The 20,515-nt window shown below is 37.7% G+C and overlaps 1 protein-coding gene across 2 annotated transcripts in view; it reads right to left on the bottom strand.

The window, feature by feature from the left end:
• The window catches only part of LAMA2 (laminin subunit alpha 2), a 613,797-nt gene that overhangs the window by 371,795 nt on the left and 221,487 nt on the right, over positions 1–20,515 (bottom strand). The gene's annotated exons all lie outside the window — the stretch shown is intronic.

The following is a 20,515-nucleotide window of genomic DNA, read 5'->3' as shown; positions in this document are numbered from 1 at the left end:
CGACACATTACAAGGAAACTAGACAAATCTACAGTCACAGTGAGAGATTTCAATAGGTTGTTTTTTTGTTATTTTTTTTTTTTAGAAATTGATAGATCAGACAGAGAAAAAATTACCAAAGATTTAACATAGTCTATGAAAAATACACTCTATGAAAATACATTAAAACCTGGATGGAACAGTAAATTTTTTAGGAAAACAATTAGCACAATTGACACCAGAAAAAAACAAAATCTAGTCATATAAAAATTGGAGAAATTAGCAAAGAATACCTTCTAAAGGTGCACAAAGCCCACATTCTCTCACAGGGATCTCGGGATAGAGAATTCTAATGAGGGAAAACTGACAAAACCAAAAGTACTCCTATTACAGATAAAAAAATGATTTCCCTAATATCTGAAGAGCTTCTGTAAATCAGCAAGAAAGAAAGATCAACAACTAACACAAAAACCCAAAAGATGTAAAGGACTATTCCAAGAAAAGGAAATATTACTGGCTGTTAAGCTTTCGATAAGTCAATGAACTTCACTCATAATAACAGCAGCTAATTTAAAACACAACAAAAAACTTTTCCAATTTTTTCATGTTGTTGAAACCTAAAAATACGTTTAATACTCTCTGATGGCAAGACTAAAGAGATACAGGCAATCTCAAACACTTACAGGTGTGAGTGTAAATGGCACAGACCACTATGAAGGTGAATTCAGGAACAACTATCAACACTACAAAAGCCTAGAGTTTTGACCTAGAAATTCCACTTATGGGAAAATATCCTACATATATTATATATATATATATACATATATATATACATATATATAATATATGTATATGGCATTTTATTGTAATAGCAAAACACTGAAAACAATCTAATTACCATCGATAATGTACGACTGGTTAAATAAGTTCTGCATCTATATAATGAATTATGTGCACCATACAAAGAAATGAAGAAACTCTCAATATACTCAAGAAGTATAGTACTTCACGTTTTCTGTACTTTGTAAATGCATTATTATTCCCTATACAATAAATCAAATAGAAATTATTCAAGAAACTTGAAATTGACTCATAGGTTTTGGACAGAAAACACACACACACACACACACGCACACACACACATGCACACACACATACACACACATACACAGGAGGCTAAGAAGACTGGGAAGTGAGAAGAGTCTGTGCTGGTCTGAGGGTTGTCCCAGAACACAACAGTCTGTACATACACTGGGAAACTGTGACTTGGGGTCACCCACAGGAATTTTCATCCACTTTTGCAAGATGATAAATCATGTGTGTTAATTATGTTTTTTTGACAGGAGAGGCAATGATATGTTTCCATTCCTAACATCCTGCATTTAGATAATCCCCGAGAGCTTTTACAAACTGACTGCCAATAAACTACCGAATCACTAGAAAAATAAATATAGCAAACTCTGGATGAGAAACTAATTCTGATGCCACAAAGAATAAATTCAAAATGGCTCATGAGAAAAATATGAAATGTCCTAGCTATTTGAGTCTACCTTCGATACTTAGTAGAGAATAAATTCACTGAATCAACACATTTGAGGCTGACAGAATGCAAAATCTTCTAAAACACTGAATCTCAAAATACTGAATACTCTCCCTCTAATGTAGGAAATTCTAAAAGATTTAAGTAGGTCTTGTATATTCCACAGTTCTGGCACCTAGCAGGTGAGCCAGCAATACGTTTAAAATTAAGTTGTCTGTGTGACTTATGAATGTTATCAATTAAGTGTAAAGAATGAATAAATAGACACATGAAGCAATGAAAATTAGTTACCCTTAGAGATTCTGGCATCCAAAAAATCACCAGTGCCCTTGAATTCATGCTTAAATTTGTATCTTATCAAACTCTTTTCATTGCTTCTAAAAGTGCTCCTTGAAATAAAAGAGAAAATCACCACATGTCCAGGATTAAAATTATTAAATTTTATTTGGTGTTAATGCTATGGGAACCATATTTGTACTGTATATGGAATCAGTCAGTTCCTCATTTAAACATACAGGAACTTTAAAAAATGGTGCACATGCTCTCATTTAGGTTAATAAACCATATGATAGCAACATAAAGGATTCGGCAAAAGAACATTTCTCCTCACAGCTTCGGTATTTTCATCAAGCCACTCTGCCAAGAGATCTTGTGAGTATAGTTAGTCCCAAGCTGTTTCTGGGACATAAAACCAGCCAGCTGTTTGGCCATGTTGTGTGCAGCTTCCTTCTATCATTTTTTTTCCCACTCTCCTTCAAAATAAATCATAATATTAGATAGGATATTTCCACTGGCACTTTGCTGTGTAATTCCAAGTCCACTGGAAAGCTTAGCATACTTCCTGATCTCCTGTGGGGCAACAACTGGAGGGTGTCTATCTTCAAAAAGATGAAAAGTGTCAGTCCTTAAGACCACCGCTGTCTTGCTGCGAGGCCGTGGGAAGCCTGTGGCAGTCTGGTATCTTCTGAAATGATTTCCATTACAGACATGTTGGAGACTGTATGTTCATGCTGTCAGAGGAATTCATTCCAACTGAAAATATCAACCTGATTAACAGCCGGCTTTCTAGATTTTAAAATTATACTCTTCTTTGAAATTAGTTTGCACAGATAAATAAAAATTAAAAAAAAAAACATGAGAAATATCTTTGTTTATGACCAAATGTCTAAATCAATATTATACTCTACCCATCTAAATTAATTCTGTTCTTATTAGTGTAAGCATACTCTTTAAATCACATCTCCTGGGGCGCCTGGGTGGCGCAGTCGGTTAAGCGTCCGACTTCAGCCAGGTCACGATCTCGCGGTCCGTGAGTTCGAGCCCCGCGTCAGGCTCTGGGTTGATGGCTCGGAGCCTGGAGCTTGTTTCCGATTCTGTGTCTCCCTCTCTCTCTGACCCTCCCCCGTTCATGCTCTGTCTCTCTCTGTCCCAAAAATAAAAAAAAAAAATTAAAAAAAAAAAAATTAAAAAAAAAAAATAAATCACATCTCCTTTGCAGATGGATAAGACCTCTGTGGTTTGATAGTGTTTTTGCCTTTATGATTAGAATATAACTTAAAAATAGTTTTTTGCAGCAATTAATCAATTCTAGTATGGATACTTGTCCCTTATTATTATGTTTTTTCTATTTATATTACTACAGTTGTTTTAGATTTCTGGAAGAACTACAATCCTAATATGTTCCCCAATGATACAAGTTTATTGACTGACTGGATAGGTGGGGGAATTATCGTTAAAGATGATTAACAATTATCAGAAACTTTGAAATGAGTAGTACTCTCTTCATATATTTTAAAATCCCATTTTCTTTCGTATTTTTTATTTGAGAGAGAGTGAGAGAGAGGGCAAGCAGGAGAGAGGGGGCAAATGGTGAGAGAGAGAATCTTAAGCAAGCTCCACACTCAACACAGAGCCCAACGTAGGGATTGATCCTATGACCTTGGGATCATGACCTGAGCCAAAATCAAGAGTTGGAAACTCAACCAACTGTGCCACCCAGGTACCCTTAAAATCCCATTTTTATTACTAGTCTTTAAGTGTGCCAATGAAATAAGTACAACAACTTGAAAGTGAGGTGATCCCAGGAGATAGAGCAATAAAGTCCATGGGTGCTGGATGAGATTAGCTATCTATAGCTGTGGTCAAAGAATTTGTATATAAATGGGTGGCTGAGACTTGGGGGAACCTCTTAAATCCAATCATGCTTAATATAATAATTTAGAGAGGGAGAATAAGATTTCAATAACTTTGAAAAATGAGCCTAATCACTTTTATTTTGTCCTGTGAGGAAAAAAAAGGCATATATTTGGAGGAAGGGGTAAGCTGTGGGAAGCTTAGGAAAAGGGGATATAGCAATAATTTGTCACTGTGTTTCCGGCACAGAGCAAAGGTTCTGGTTCTGGCTCCAGGTGGTCAACAGAAACCCCCAAATGATCACTCTTCAGTCCTCACCATACTTGATCCGTTTGCAGCTTTTAAAACAACTGATGACTCCCATGTTCTGGACACCACACTGTCCTGGTCTTCTTCCTACCTCTCCCACTACCTTTCTCAATCTCCCTCACCGTTTCCTACCTTCTCTTCTCCCTGACTTTCTAATATTGGAGTAGTACAGTGCCCAGTCTTTGGCCACCGCTCTTCTATCCACACTTACTCATGTGATGATCCCATCAAAGCTCACCAATGTAAATGCCATCTCTAATTATAGGATTATATAATAATTCTATATAATATATGTATAATTATATATATGATTAATGAAAGTAAAACACATCCCGTGGCAAAAAATACATATGTGCATATGTACATACATACCATCTATACTGAAGTCTCCCACACCTGTATCTTCAGGCCTAACCTCTCCTCTGAAGGTCAGGATGCAGAATCCAACTGCCTTCTGGATATACTGATGTGGCTCTCAAATAGGTGTCTCAACCTTATATCTCACACTGAGCTCCTGCTCTTCATTCCTCAATCTTCCCAACTTCACTAAATAATTTCAGCTTTACAGCTACCCAGGACCAACAACTTTGGAGTCCCGCTTGACTGCTTTTGTTTTCTGTGTTCCGGCATCCAATTTGTCTACAATCTTCTTAGCTTTACCCTCAAAATCTATCCAGCACCCAAGCACTTCTCACCACCTCCCCTAAAGCCCTGTTGGTGTAGACTCCCCCTCAGGCACCGCAGGAACTTCCCAGCAGTGCTCGCTCCTACCACTCTCACCACTCTAGAATGTATTTGCAACCATAGCAGCTATTTGTTTATTTGTTTGTTATGGTTGTTTCAAGTTTTTAGTAAATGTGTCCATGAACTTATTCTTTGTATCTTCTGAAAACAAAAATCGCAAGTTTAATATTAATGATTTAAAATACTGTACACCAGGGGCGCCTGGGTGGCTTGGTCGGTTGAGCGTCCGACTCCCATCGGGCTCTGTGCTGACAGATAGGAGCCTGGAGCCTGCTTCGGATTCTGTGTCTCCCTCTCTCTCTGCCCCTCCCCTGCTCATGCTCTGTCTCTCTCTCTCTCTCTCTCTGTCAAAAATAAATAAATGTTTAAAAAAATTTAAATACTGTACACCAAAGCCTACTCTCACTATGCTGCATGTTAGTCCATGATTTCTTTACTTCTGTTAGCCAGATGACCTTCAGGAATTTCTGCAGAGAGTCCTCTTCAGCAGATTATATGCAAGAAGTGAAAAGTGGCCAGCAACTATCCGAAAGAGGGTGAGCCACAGCAAAAGAGGCCCATTCCCAGCGCAAGCCCCGTGCCATAATCATATTCATCGTGAGCAGACTGCACCCAAGTTGTCATTTCCTGAATGGGAGCAAACGTTCTTAGTCTCTCCTCTATGCTTGGCGCTTCAACAACTATCTTGCATATTCTCTTGAGCTCTGCATCTGTTTCAGGGAGCTCTCTAAAAATTCCTTTGAAAACATAGTTCCACTCCTGTCATTATTTTCCTTAAAACCTTCCAATGCCTTTCTATTTCACCATCAATAAAAGCCAAAATCTTTACAATGAACTCAAATGATCCCAATGCCATTTGTACCTCAAAACACTGACAAAGAAAACAGTAACTTCAAGAACTCCTTTCCTGCTCTTTCTCTACTCACAATACTCCAGCTAGACTGCCATCTTTGCTAGAACATGCCAGATAGGATTTGGCCTTTGGAACTTCGTACTTGGGGTTCCCTTGCCTGGAATGTTCTCTTCCCAGATACTGCAATGCTCACTTTCTCATCTCTTTCCAACCTTGCTTAGATGAGGTCTTCTCGGTGACTCTGTAATTACAGTGCAAATTTCGTCCTGGCATTTACTCTTCTTGCTACCTGCTTCAATGTTGTCCATAGTACTTTTCTTCTACCATAACATGAAGATGATTTGCTTATTTACCATAATGATTATTTCTCTCCCCTCTCTGGATCATAAATCCCAAGAGTTCAGGAATTTTTATCTGTTTACTTAACTGAAATAATCCCCAGCATGTAGGACAGCATCTAGCAAAACTTAAGTGTTAAGTATAAATTTCTGAATAAATGCTACTTAAGTAAATCCTAAGTATTTAGCAAATTCAACTAGCTTTCTACCTCAAAAGCAATTTCATAAATTAATGAAATTTTCTTAATATTAGATGAGTAAATCTTTGAGTGTGCAAATATTTCCACAAAATGAAATTAAAGTCAGTAATCCCCTGTATCATGGTCTACCCAAGCATTTTGAGTTAAGTTGATTTTGAGAAAATTAGGAAATTAACAGCTTTGATTCATGATTTTCTTAAATCAAAGTCTACTGCATTTATTTTTACTGGTTAAACATTAGTTAACGTTATTCTCTTTTATACCAGGGTTTCACTTAACAGGCTATTCTCAGCTGGGAAGAACTAATAAATATGTTTTCTGAGTCATGAGACATGTATGTGAACTTAAGATCTACTCAACCCTATGTTGTCAGCAGAGCAAAGTGGACCTTTCCCATTGTGTAGATTTTTCTTTTCTTTTCTTTTTTAATTTTTTTAAAAAATGTGTATTTATTCTTGAGAGAGAGAGAGGTAGAGCACAAGCGGGGGAGGGGCAGAGCGAGAGGGTGACACAAAATTCGAAGCAGGCTCCAGGCTCTGAGCTGTCAGCACAGAGCCCAACGTGGGGCTTGAACTGAAACGCGGTGAGAACGTGACCTGAGCTGAAGTCGGACGCTTAACCAACTGAACCCGTCCAGACGTCCCTGGTTAGTTTTTTATGCAAATTGTATTCTGGCTATCTCAGTGTCCAACCCATAAATTTGAAGTACTATTATTTACAAAAGAGTTCATAAAAAACAATAAATTATATTAAAATTATAGAACAGATTCCTTAAACTCTATGGACTTGCAAGAACAATCAATAAGGTTAATTGACAGTGACATAGTGCCTTATTTCTAGAAGAAGTGTTTTTTTGCTAAAATATATAATCATCTTTATGGATTGTTTAGTTTTGTTAGATGTAACTGAATAGTTATTAAGAAATAACCTTCCTTACCTTATCAAAAATTTTTTTATTGCAATTTGTTAAACCCTTTCAAATCAATGCATTATTTTTAAAGACTTAAAAATGTGAACATTTATGAATATATGAAAATTAAGGCCTGGGTAATAAAAATACACCAAACAAAGAATAATGTGACATAATATATCATTTATAACACCAGTTAATAAAATATCTAAACATTTCATACTGGAGATTTTCCTATCAAGAATCTTTAGGGCCTTAATGAGGAAATGCGATACTATGAATTTAACCTTTTTTCAGTCCATTTTTTCTAGTTATATCAAACACAGTTTATTGAAGTCCTCATTCCAGTTTCCTTTTCCCCATATTTTGTTATTTGTTCCAACTAATAGCTGGCATTTTAATGATTATTTTTGTTAAGTCAATCATTGCTCATTTGTGCATCCAGGAAATGAAGTACTATGAAGGCTTAAAACACATGCTTACAAAGTTTATCTCTGGTCCACCTCTTCACACTTCAATATTTCTCATTCATTCATTTAGCCAATCATTCATTCAAAAATATTTATTGGCTACTTGCTATATTCCAAATCACTGAGTCATTTTTCACTTCTCATTTTGTGCTGTGGTCTATCTCATCTCTGGGCTCCTTTTCCAAACACCTTGTCTGTCTCCCCACTGCTCCCTGTTTGCACAGATATACTTTATGTATCATTCATGTCTCAGCGCTGATGCCAATTCTTTCTACCATGAACACCTCTGTGTCCTGTGTAGGAGCTCCTCTTGTGAATTCTCTGAGCTCCCGTGACTCTCCCCTATTATCACAGCCTGTTTACTTGCTTGTGTTGTATCTGTTAATAGACTATAAGTTCAATGAGAATGGGAACTTTGTCTTATTTCCAATATAGTCCCAGGGCTTAACATAGTGAGTAGTACATAGTAGATTCTCAATAATTATTTACTGAAAGAATAAATCAATATCTGTGCCCAAATATTAGAGACTATGATAGAACCTCCAACCAGCTAACCCTTTCCTCATTTACAAATCATGGATTATGTATGTCATTTTAAAATTGATTTTGTAAAATTAAAAATAGAATCACCCTATGACCCAACAATAGCACTGCTAGGAATTTACCCAAGGGATACAGCAGTGATGATGCGTAAGGGCATATGCACTCCAATGTTTATAGCAGCACTTTCAACAATAGCCAAATTATGGAAAGAGCCTAAATGTCCATCAACTGACAAATGGATAATATATACAATGGTTTATATATACAATGGAATACTACTTGGCAATGAGAAAGAATGAAATCTGGCCATTTGCAACAACACTGATGGAACTGAAGGGTATTATGCTAAGTGAAATAAATCAGTCAGAGAAAGACAGATACCATATGTTTTCACTCATATGTGCATCTGGAGAAACTTAACAGAAGACCATGGGGAAGGTGAAGGGGGAAAAAAGAGCTACAGAGAGGAAGGGAGGCAAACCATAAGAGATGCTTGGATACTGAGAACAAACTGAGGGTTGATGGGGCTGGAGGAGAGGGGAAAGTGGGTGATGGGCATTGAGGAGGGCACTTGTTGGGATGAGTACTGGGTGTTGTATGGAAACCACTTTGACAATAAATTATATTAAAATTAAATTAAAATTAAATTGATTTTGTACATATTTTACCTGTATTTTTAAATCCAATTATTGGATGTACATCAAGAATTTTAGCATGAATTTCGCTTACCATAACTGAATAAATCTCACTAGAACTGCAACAGTTCAAGTTCCTAAAAAGACATAGGAGTATCTCTGTAGTCCTATTATTTAGATAAATCAACAACAATAAAAAATACTTAAGCTGAAGAGAAAAATAATGGAGCATATGTGTAGAAAGGTGTACTTCCCTTCAGATGCCTCAACATTCTTACTTAACAGAACTAGAAAGATTTTTTTCATACATAGTACAATGCACTGACTTAGTTTGGAAGGTCCTTAATAAATATCCCATCATCATTAGAAGTTTACAAGCCTAACCAAAACTACTCTTCCATGGTTCGTGACTACTGAGCTACATGAAAAGTAATATTTTAATATATAAAATGTCAAGGACTGTGTATGACTTTAACTTCCTTAACTAACACATTTCAATACCGGGAAACATCGTCTTAATGAACCATTTAAATATGACTGTATCATTGACTATTCTATCCTTAAGCCTAGTCTTAATGGATCTTCCATTATCCTGTAAGACAATATTTTGCTTTTGACACTGACTTGGTTCCAACCGCCGCTGAAATTTAAATTGCTTTTCTCCTGTTTTTCTCCTTCTCTTTCTCCTTCTTCCTTTTTTCTTTTTTTTCATAATTATAATTCTTGCATTTGTCATTTCTGGATGACATCTTTACCTTCCATGAACTATTTAAACAGATTCTTCACTGTTAAAATAGTAGTCATTAATAAATTGTAGCATAATACTAAAACCAGTTCTCTTCAAAGAGTATTTGTCATGTTTTTACTTTTCTTCTCTCCTAGTTAAATTAGTTAAAATATTGCCCTCCAAAGGTTTGCATAGCTTCTCTACTGGTCAAAGAACACCTCTCTGTCTTGTCTATCTCTCTCTCATTTTATATCAGTTACTTCTTTTTTCTACCAACAGCACATTTTGTGTGGTAGCACTAACTCATGTGTAACTACTCAATACACAAAAGGACAACATTTTTTAGAAAAATGAAAAATAGAAGCAAAGTCTCAGATGGTTTAGGAGTTTCAATGTTCTCAAAATTTCAAAACTGGTATGGTCCTGTTTTCCAAAAGCTTCTGGTGGTCTTCTTGCTTTCTACAACTCAGACCAAACCAGCAAAACATTTACTTCTAATCCACTTGTTCAAGAGAAGCTTAAGTTAGTTCCATCTGAAATATGCCCAGATGGGTTAACCATAATCCATCATAACTGAATGGAAGATCTCAGTATCATTCCCACTGGTCATGATGTATACAAGGAACAATGACAACTAAATCCCTAAAGTTTTCAAAAAGAGAAAACTATTACCAAGTGCAAATATAATTCCCCCTACCCTTTTATGTGTGCTCTAAAAGAATCTTGACAGGCGGGTGCTCATTGTACCTCTATTTTAAAATTTATGATTATTTTCAAATAATGATTTTTAATTTTTTTAATGTTTTTATTTATTTTTGAGAGAGAGACAGAGAGTGAGCGGGGGAGGGTCAGAGAGAGAGGAGCAGAATCCGAAGCAGGCTCCAGGTTCTGAGCTGTTAGCACAGAGCCTGATGTGGGACTCGAACCCATGAAAGCAAGATTACGACCTGAGCCATAGTTGGCCACTTAACCAATTGAGTCACCCAGAAACCCCTCAAGTAAGAATTTTTAAAGAGTACTCCAAGTTAAAAATTCCTTATTACTTGTGTTTTTCCTTTTCCAGCTAAAGTATATAATATTTGCATGGAAAAAAGAAGAGTTGTCAAAATAGGTTTTCTTGATCTCTTTTGGGAGCTTCTCATTTAAATTTTATCAAATGCACATGCCATTACTAAATCTTTGTGCTGTCAAGCTAAGACTATATAGGGATCCAGACATCTTCTGAAATTCATAGCCAGGAAAGAATCTGAGAGGAGTTGCTTCAGCGCAGACCATGAAGGAAAGTCACCAGAAGGAAAGTTCTCTCACTCTCCTCTAACATTTGCTTTGTGCCAAATTTTGTTTTGGGTGTGCCTCCACCAGAGACAGACTGAGACAATAGTTTTGTTAGTCATCTATTCCAACTTCACAGCTAGTTCAGAAATTTCTTTGCAACATAAAAACAATAGTTACTATTGTGTACTTACTGGATACCAGACCTTCTTGCATGTGATGTGTGTATACTAATTCATAGAGTATTAACTTATTTAAAGCTTTCGACAATCCTTTGAGGTTGGTGTTGTTATTATGTCCTTTTTTAAGTTTATTTAATTTGAGATTGAGAGAGAGAGAGAGCGAACACAAGTGGGGGAGGGGCAGGGAGGGAGAGAGAAAATCTCAAGCAGGCTCCGGGCTGTCAGCCTAAAGCCTGAAGTAGGTCTCAATCCCACAAACTATGAGATCATGACCTGAGCCAAAATCAAGCGCTGGCCACTTAACTGACTGAGCCACCCAGGCACCCCTGTTATGTCCTTTTTTAACAAGAGAAAACATATATTGGCATTTTAACAATATGGCTAGGTTCACATAGGTAAGATTTGTTCCAGTTCTGACTTTGTTGGTTGAGCTCCTCAGCCCGACACCACACTACCTCATAGACTGGAAGTTGTATAAGTGCTTGTTGAACAAATGAAAGTCAGTCATCGAGGCACTATTTGCAGACTTCTAGCAACAAGAAGCTCGCCTCTGGGAGGAGAACCTTTCCCATGCACCTTCCCTCCATTCTTTCATTTGCCTTACTTGCATTTCAATCCTATCCATGACTGACCCTAGTATTTTAATTCCACTTTCTCTTTATTACCCTGCTCTTGCTCCTCTGGAATTATCTATATTGTTTGATGTCCCCAGCTCTTGGCTTTTCTTCATTAATTTGAGTCAGATTTATCCTACTGGTTTTATCCACTTTAAACTTTGTGAGGGAGATTGCTTAATATGCTCCAGGGTACCACTCAGGACCCACCACTAGAACAGATGGAGGCCGGCCTCCCGAGAAGGGGCAGGGATGAAGAAGAGTAAAGAACAAAGGATCACTAAGCCAAGAACAATCTCAGACCTGATTCACACTTCCTGGCATTGATCCTTCTCAGTAGTGGTCCTCCTGGTAAACAGATGCATAGCTCACAACCAGAACATGTCTAAGAGTTGAAGTCTAAAGCATCAGTTATCCAGAAAAGAACTAACAACCTCCAAGGTCTTACTAACATCACAGTAATGAAATGGGTTATGACACATTTAGTACTTAAGGATTAAGCATTCACTGGTGCGCAAAAGAATTAATTTACAGCTTACAGAAAAATCTACTAAGTAGGAAGTACTAAAATCTTAAATTATAGAAAGAAGGGGAAAAGAATATGCTAATACCAAACATAAATATCTGTGAAACTAACATGCTTTTCCTTACCGTGGAGAGCTGTTAGAGAAAGTCCCAGACAGAAAAAAGCCACCAAGAGTACAAGTGACCCACATTGGTAGGACAGAACAATCAGTACACTTGAAAGATATAATAAGAGCACAAAGGAAAACTTAAGCAACATTTTCCTGTTTTGTTCTCCGTCCTCGTGTGGGAACACTTGTTTAAAATTAAAATAAAATCTTGGAGCAGGAAGTCTAAATACTGCGCCAGATCCTGTGTCATTAGATTGGAACAAAACCTAGACGAGTGCTTGAAAAAGAAATTCAGAATTCAGTCTCTCTTCCATTCTTATTCTCTGACTCAAGGGCTCCAGAGAGCAATTGTGTGCGTGTGTGTGTTTGTGTGCGTGTGTGTGTGTGTGTGTGTGTTGTAAATATATAAATGAAACACTGTAAAAGTACATTAATTTGATTTTTATCCCATTTATATAAAAGCAGCATTTGGGGGGGGAGGGGCTGTTGATGCTCTCACGTAGGTTCATGTTCAGAAAGGTTCTACCTCAAACAAGGTATGAGAGACTTTAAATTATGAAGTGATACTTCTGGTTAGGGAAGAGTTTGTACACAGACATACGTTTCTCGGGATTGAGCATGTCCCCCTAGGCTGCCTCTGTATTTCTAACATCTGTAACATATCTGCACACTAACTGGTGTCCCTATGGTGACTGCCCACGTGCCTTCATCCTTGAATCCTTGCCTGTTCACTCCCTGCTCTCACCAAATTAGGGACAGGCAGGCTCACTCTCTGAACGTTCCTTTCTTTGCCACCTTCCTCTCCTCTCTTATTTTTGCTCATGTTATTAACTTATTGTTGTTTCCATATCCATATCTTTACTTCTCCCTCTCTCTCTTCTATCCTTCTCTTTCTCTCTCTCTCTAAAACTCTTATCTTGCCTCATGTCATCTGTAGAGTGAAATTGTACATGGTTGGTCAAATTTCTAGGCTTTCAAGTGAAATCACATGTTCTATTATCTAATTATGGCCTCTATCCCAGTTTTTTGAAACTATAGGTTTCCCCTTTCCAATCTTAAGATTTTTCACTGCACAAAGAGTAAAATAATAAACAAGAAAAAAATAAGGTGTTTTTTTTTTACAGAACAAAACTTTTTCATTCCATACCTGAGGGAGTTTTATTCCAGTGGGTTTTTAAACCTGAGTACCAATGAGTCTGTGTGTATGATGGTAAGGATGCCTGTACATGTATGCTTTTCTAGTTTTGGTGAGGCTAAGCTTGTGCCAGATGCTTTGTGTCATTGTGTGCATGTGTGTTTGTGTGTATTTTGAGATAGTTAATCACAGTTTAAGACCATGTGTGTTGGAGACAGACTGCTTGAGTTCAGATTCTGGCTCGGCCACGGACTACTGGTATGAATTTAGGCACCTTAATCTCCGTGTCTCAATTTCCCATGTAAAAGGTAAAATACCTGCATATCGTGCTGTTTGCTGAATCAAAAGAGGTAATTCATACCCAAACAGAAAAATGCGTAGCACATACAAAAAACTATTAGGTGGTGGTTGTCGTTACTCTTGAGAAAGTCAGAAAAATAATACAAATGGTTTTGTGTCTCTCTGCTAAGCAGGATATGCTGCACCCTTTACAGAAGTTACCTATTACCAACCTGGATGGCATCAGACAACATAAATAGCAGTGGCAAAGTTCCCTCCCACGATGGAAAGGTGATTCTGGAAATGCCAAGAACGTTGGACATCCATGGGAGACTACGCATCAAGAGCAGGCCATGTGCCTGCATTATACCTTCTTATTCATATCCGATTTTGCACAAGTAACGAAGACAAAGAAAGATCAGAGGGACTTCCTGGCTCAAATCTCCTCCAGCTCTGTGCTGGGCCGTCGCTCTGGGGATGGCCTATATTTCCATCTGCCGACATGCCGGCCTTCGGGGCTGACGACACAGTAGGTGACCAAGTGCCAACACTAGGGTTGCAGGAAAAGGAGGCTGTACAACGACTGACATCTGGGCAGGAGTTGGTGAGAAGACAAAGATGATAAAGAAACGGATGTGATGTGAGAAGGGACTCTACACACCTGACCTCATGCTGAAAATTTCATTGGCGTCACCAGGTTTGCAGCACGCACTGTGATGGGCACCGAGCATTCAGCAATATCAAAGTTTTTAAAAAGGGCTTCATTGAGAAGGTTTAGTGTGAACTTTGCCTGCTTTATTGAACAACAGCAATAACAAACACGAACCATGTCAACAGTATCCAACATTCAGGTTCCTCCCATTGTTCTGTAACAGAGGTGGATCATAATCATTTATTTACTAGGTTTGTAGGCTGCTGGCTCTGCATACCCCTGACATCTGCACAGCACCAACAGATCTCTAGTCCCTTCAAAGACACAGAGTGCACCAAGGGACCTCTCCTCCCACACAACCAGAGGATGAAGTTTTCTGTAGATTGACTGAGTACACAGTGTTCTTGTTCCTTTGCTGGATTCACACTAATAACTGACCACAGGAAGCCGCGGGGCCATGCCCTCAAAGAAGCTCTGATACAGCTCGTGATGTTGGTTAGCTGGCAGGGGGTGGGGACATGCTGAAATTCGGGGCCTCATTTTCTGCAGGAATTCATGCAGACTTGTGAATATTAGACACATTAAAACTTGAGAAAAATGAAGAAACCGCTGGTACAAGGTCACTGATCATTACTGTAAGTTATTTATCTAAAGTGGATTTTGTTTCACAACATTCCCTTTTCTCTTTCCTCTTGACAAACACAGTGTGAATGAAAGGTAAAGGGAATAAAACATTTAATCAATCATCCAGGGGCCAGGGCTGAATTGTTTTCTGTTATACATTGGCTGCCAAGTTCGCGGAATCAGGTTTGTTTTCAATTATTTGCAATATGCTTTCCCAGAAGAATTTATAATAGGCTGTTTAGGCACTGTTCCCTTTTCTATTAATGACAAAAATACAACTGTTCCTTCTTAGCAAAAAGAAAAGGAGTTAAATTAGCAAAATTGTTATAAATAGTGCTGCCAGGCTTAAGAGTTTTGGGTTTGTTTTCATTCTAAACTGGCTCCAATGAAAAATGGTAACAAGATGGTTTCATTTCTTCTTCCCTCTCACTGTGTTTATTTCCAAAATAAGAAGCTAACAGTCTCTTTTGGAGATAGTTTATACTAATTACACCTGTAAAATGCACATACACTTAAAGATGAGTGTAGGTCATGCCTATCCGTGTGGCCTTTGTGGTGGTTATAGCTGTGAATGTGGTTCCCTGAAAAAAAGGTACAGTGTAAGACCAGTGAGTATTCGTGGGCCAGAATGCAATGCTTCTAACTTCTCCACTTCTAGAACGCCCTTCTCTCGTTCATATCAGCCTTCCCTGACCTGTATCTTTTCTCTAGTCCTCCCATATCCCACCACTATCACCATCTTCAGCATCTCTAAGTCCGATAAGCTATGAATGAAAGTCTTCGACTCATTAATAGGAGATGCCATTCCTTATATGAGGTCTAGCTATGGCGGTCTTCTGGGAAATACAAGTAAGATTCTCTGAATTCCTATTTATTTGCATCCCCAAGGGGCTGATTACCTCCCGGGAAGACGATGTACAGACTTTTCTAATTCTAATCACCTCGCTCCACAGGGTAGGGTCAGAGACCACAAGGGCCATGCTGCAAAGCCCTTTTACCAGAGTACATCCCTAAAAACCTGGTTTTTAAAAATCTTGGGCCCATGACTGGCATCAGTATGGACGCCAGTATTTGTGGGTTTTTTTCTGAAAATCTGATTAATATCCATCGCCCTCTTTAACTTCTTTTCTGATAATTCACCTTCTTTTCTGTTTCTCACCCTTTCTTCCCTATCATTATTAAGCTCTTTCACAGATACATCCTGACCTTCCTATCCTCTGGTAATGTGCTTTAGCTGAATTAATCCTTCCTCTTAACTGCTGTATCTATACCACTGTTTCTTTAAAATTCCTTTACTGAGCCTCTAAAGTATGTTATTTAAAAAAATTAAATATTTAACTTATTCTCAATTCCAATTCAACACATTGTATATACTTGGATCTCTTCTGTAACATTTATATATTCCTATTTGCTTCCCGTGGTATATTTAACAAACAACATGACGGTACTGATAAAGAGAAAGGAAAACATTCTTTTAAGACCTAAACCTCATATCAAATTATACAATCAGTAGAGAAGCACACATCCACCACCAACGATCTTGTTTCTTCTTCAAGTAAAACATACATAGGTCAACAAACTAGTGAGCAACTTAAAAATAAGCAACCCAGAATTTATACCTCTAAATGAGTGCTGTCCTTTCCAAATAATTATTTTGAAGTGTACTACTTATAACAATATTGCCTTTTCCCTAATCATTGTAATACTTCTTGTGCTTTTCATTAGTCCTGATAATTTCCTGTAAGTGGCAGGAGGAAGTCTATTTCAAAAACAGAGATTAATGAGGAAAAAGAAAATAGGTCACAAATATTAAAAGCCAGAATAGAAATAGAAAGGCAAGCTGGAGATAGAATAGGACACAGATCACAGAGCCTGCCCGCATGTTTCCTCCACTACCCATAATTCCAGAGCTCTTGTCCACTGCAGCATATCTTAGGAATCAACCACAGGGAAGTACTGGGAAATATTAACGATTTGAAAAAGGAACTGGTAACCAGAGATAGTTTACCTGAGAAATCTTTTCCTTCATTACAAAATCAAATCCTTGCAGCCCACTGAAGGAAGACAAATAATCATTCACCATGGAAAGGGTTTTACTAGGTCAGTCACTTATACAAAAAGACTTAGAGTTGGAACACACACGCACATACACACACAAAAACTCTGCTGAAAATATTCAATATGCTTGAAACTTAAGTCTAATTTATAATTCTGCCTGCTGCTGTTTTTAGCCGTTAATAGCATTAAAATGCAACAGGTGAAATCAATGTCAACACATTACCATTTCAGTGTAAAAACTCAAATTTACAAAGTAGCATACCCTATCCTTACACATCATTGAATGGATTATGCTAATAAATTGTGTTTCTCTTTAACTTTGAGAAGCAGAAGAACAATTACAGGTCATCTAAAATGTCCTTCCAGTTTGTGGAATAGGTTGGGTTTGTATTTCAATGAACATCTGTTCGACAAATTGAAATGCTAATTATGATTTATCATTTCAGTGACATCAAATATCCACACAGTAGTAAACACTGATGACTATTTTTTTTCAGTTTCACCCAGATGTTTGGCATCTCGTAAGACACCACCTTAGTTTTACATAAAAATAAAGTATTTCTTGAGTGAATATGAGTGAAGTGGTGGGTACTTCATTTTCTTCTCACTATGTAAAATTCAACTGGCAAGCCTTTTAGGATATCATAAATGAAACTATTTAAAAATAAATGCCTTTCAAAGTTTTATAAATACAACTAAAAGCCAGAAACAACATCTAATTATACAATCAATGTTGTAAATGGTCTTCAGAGAAAGTCTCTAAGTTCTGACTTTATCCTTCAGATCTTACTTCCAGAATATACCATTATGATATATTCTGATAAGACAATTTGGAATATGAATCTTGAAGGACATAAAAGAGCATACACTAATTTGTTTGCTTTTGCTTAATGTATACCAAGGCTTGGGCTTCCCTACACCCTGCCTGGAAAACCCTGGTCAAGTTCTTCTCTATGGGTCTTCTCTATGGGTTTCTCCTGAAACCATTTCTTTTTTCTTTTCATTAGGAAGTGAAATGGGATTAGCAAATAGTAAGTTGCTTATTATATAAATCACACCGAGGTCTGAGTGCACATTTCCCAAAAGATTATTTTCACATCCGGCAACAGAGAGAATATGTAACATTTGCAATGTTCGTGCAAGAAATCTCTGTCCAAAACTGTGTGTTTGCTCTTTGATGTTAGTAGTTTTACCTCATCTCTCTGACCTCTACAGGCTGAAGTGCCTCAGGGCTCAGTTCTAGGGCTGTTTCTCTTCTCGTTCTTCATGTACTTCCTGGGTGATCTCATGCATTCTCATGGCACTACATTCCCAAATTCATATCTTAAAGCAGTATTTCTCATCTGGACTCTAGAATACTATATGTTGTCTATTTACCCTTGCTACAATGTCTAACAGACATTTCCAGCTTAATATAATTTAAGCAATACTTCTTGTTCCTCCCTGTCAAAACTTGCTACACCCACAGTCTTCCCCAACTTCACTTAATGCAACTTAATCCTTCCAGTTGCTGAGGCCAAAAAAGGCCAACTCATCCTTTACTCATTCGCTCACACCTCACGGAAAATCCATCAGCAAATCCTTCTGGCAGATCCTATTGGTCAGGAAATCCTGTTGGCTCTACTTCTAAAATATATCTTCTATTCAGACACCTCTCACCTAAGTGCTGCAAAGGCGTCTTCACTGCATTCCTGCTTCCACCCACCCCTCCTACTCTCTAATAGCAGCCCAAGGCGGCTGGGAGACGGAGGGGAGGACAGGAATGGGAAATGACTGCTAATGCATATGGGGTTTCTTTGGAGGGTGTTGAAAAGGTTCTAAAATTAGATCGCCATGATGGCTGCACAACTCTCTGAATATATTAAATGCTATTGAACTGTACACTTCAGATTTTTGACTTTTGTGCCATGTGAAATATATTTTAATAAAACTATTTAAAACAAGACTGTGAAGTGTCTGAAAGTTTACCTTATTCGCAAGATAAAAATTTAGCCTGACGTAATTTCATGGATACTGGCAAAACATACGAGACTCTTACAACAGGGTCAAATGACGGTCTTACTCACAGTACAAGAAACATTAGCATATTTGGTGCCAGCCTCTGAACCTCACTTCCCACAGAGAGCTAAAATGAGGACCCATTAATATGTACACTCCAGTGTGTAGTGTTACAGATGAGGAACCCCCAGTGTAAAGAAACCAAATTTTTACTTTGGGCAGTTAGTATACTTGCCCCCCGGTCTAGAGGGGGACACTATCTATATCTTCTAAGGCTGTTTGCTTACAGCTGACCTTTGATTCACAGGGAGACACTAATTTTACTTTCTAAGGCTGTTTGTTCACTCTATAAACAGCCTTGAAAAGATAATCTAGAACAAAGGTGATCGGTGCCTCTGGGTTCACAATCTATACATTTGCCGAGGTTTGTCATCTGACAACGTCAGATTTGTCACCTGACAATTCAGGCCTAAGCTTTTGGGTCTCTACCATTAACCAAAATATAAGGACCATTTCAAGAAGCACCACATGGATGAGATGGCTTTAAGCTGTAATGATTTTTCAATAGGCACTGACATGCTGATTTTGTCCTTTAGGTTTATGCCATTTAATTATAATTATTAGGAACTTATTACTATTCTTCTTATTTGCAGATGAGGAAATAGGCTCAGAGAGTTAATGAACTTGCCCAAGACCAAATGAGTAGAAAGTGAGAGAGCCTGGGATTCGAATCCACCAATAAATACGTGTGATAGAGCTATGTGGAGGCTGGCACACGTCTACCCAGGGGAACGTACTCGGCCACAGACAACTGCTCTGCACAACTCGTGTCCAGCAGACCCAGAGATCATTCAATCCTCATAAAAATACAAGTTACAAATGTTCACATAAGTACCATTTGGAAAAACTCTGATGGTAAACTTTATATAAAATTCTGTTTCCCAATATTCAGTCTAGTGCCATAGAGCCTCCCACAGATTTCCAAAGGCATGAAGCAAAGAATAGTCTGAAGGATTCTGGGTTTTCTTTTCCTGAATTTTCACTTTGGCCCACAAGAATGAATAAAGCCGTGTTTGTGATAATGAGCACATTCACACACTGAAGCTTCCCAGAATGAAACCCAGAAAACTTACCTTGGTGCCCCTGCAGGCAGGAACATTTGACAAATGGAATAAATTCTGGTACAAGAGTTTTTTTTCGAACACTATATTTTGAATGTTGATTGCAGAAATGGCACTCAAAATTTTGATGTCTTTCAATATTCTGCTAATCATTTATAAATTATCAGTTGATACAATGAAAGATTTACATAGAGTTAAGCCTAAAGTTCCTGTAGGATATTGACTTAAATGTTCAGGTAGAAATTAATTGGTTTAGGGAACTTGTAAGTTCTGCTGATTATAGTTTTGAGGAAAGACTAAAACAACATTTAGTGATCTTTTCTCACATAATTTTAAAGGCTAAACGTATGTTGCAATAAACACCCTCATAATGAGTCATAATCACAAATTTGATTTTTTCATGCTGGTTTAAGCAGTGAGGCAGCAAATAAGATACCTTTCCTTTATGTCTACTGAAGCGATTACCTCAGGAAAGATTGGAGATTTCAGGCAACTCATAAATCTTTAATAGCTCAATGCCTCAGAAAATTGACTCTGGTTAATTTTAATTATAATTTCAAAATA

Source organism: Panthera onca, chromosome B2, assembly GCF_046562875.1.
Source record: "Panthera onca isolate mPanOnc1 chromosome B2, mPanOnc1 haplotype 2, whole genome shotgun sequence".
NCBI classification, from domain to species: Eukaryota; Metazoa; Chordata; class Mammalia; order Carnivora; family Felidae; genus Panthera; species Panthera onca.
This window is presented reverse-complemented; position numbering and strand designations above follow the sequence as displayed.